This window comes from Calidris pugnax, unplaced genomic scaffold (assembly GCF_001431845.1).
Source record: "Calidris pugnax isolate Ruff unplaced genomic scaffold, ASM143184v1 scaffold63, whole genome shotgun sequence".
NCBI classification, from domain to species: domain Eukaryota; kingdom Metazoa; phylum Chordata; class Aves; order Charadriiformes; family Scolopacidae; genus Calidris; species Calidris pugnax.
Window position 1 is genome coordinate 4106858 of NW_015090852.1, and position 1203 is coordinate 4108060.

Below are 1203 nucleotides of genomic sequence, written 5' to 3' on the forward strand. Positions count from 1 at the left end.
CGGGGGGGGGGGCCTGGTGGCAGCGCCGTGATTGAGACGGGGCTGCCCAGGCCAGGGAGGTCCTCCAGGCCCTTCCACCAGGTCGTGGTGGAACAGGAGGGATGAGGAGGGGGTAGCAGTGCTGGGCACCGCCTGAATTCCCCCACCCCCCCACACCCCGGGCTGTCTTCCCCTCCGCCCTGTTCCCTGCAGCCAGATTTGGGGGGATTCAGGGGAGATCCCAGCTCTGTGCCAGGACTTGGCCATCCTGAGCGCCACAGCCCTTATCCAGCACGTTGGCTTCTGTGTGGAGGTGCTTTCTGCTCTTCCCATCGCCCCCAAAAACACAGGAGGTGGCCCCCAAAAACACTGGTCCTGTGGGAAGGAGGGATGCTCCTGAGGAGGGATGCTCCTGCTGTGGTCTGGGGAGGTCCCGCCGTGGTCCCAGCAGCAGCTGTGCCCACACACCACGGTGGAGGGCTCTCCTGGGGGACCCTCCTGCAGTCCCAATGCGCTATCCTTAAGCGGCCATCAAGAAGGGCGGTGAGATTTGGCCTGGTCCTCTCTGTGTTTGGACATCCCCATTGTGTGTCTGGTCTCTCTGCTCGGCAAGTGACCCCAGCCCCTGTCGCAAGCCCCACTCCCTGGCCCAGCCCAGCGAGGAACCTTGCTTTTCTGGCCAAACCAGGTTCCAGCACCCACGGCGGGGAATGTGGGTGTGATGCTGAGAGCGTGGGTCGCCTTTCTCCTGTGGTTCCTCCTGCCCGGCTCCCCGAGCCTGCCGGCACCCTCAAGAAGCAGAGCAGGAGGAGGAAAGGGAGACCTCATGGCTGAGCAGGGGCTGAGAGGTGCAGACACCCATCTCCTGTGCTGCCCATCCACCACCAAAGGGACTGAGCTGGCCTGCAGTGAGGGGGCTGGGGGACAAAAAGGGACGAGGGAAGGTTTCGCTAAGTGTTTCTGTGTGTTTGTGCTTAGGTCGCAGCCTTCCCAGCCCCGCAGAGGTGCCTGTTGCAGAGGAGCTGCTTACTTTGGCCTCACCCGAGAGGCCTCAGCCCAGGGTAGAGCAGCCCTGAACACTGCCCTGTTTGTACTTCAGGAAGGGGCGTTTGTGGCCGTCCTGTCACTTTGGGAGCAGGCGAAAGAGCTGATGGTTGTTTTTCTCCCCCAGCCCTCACATGTTTGTCTTTGCACAGGCAGGAGCCAGCCAGTGCCTGCTGCGGG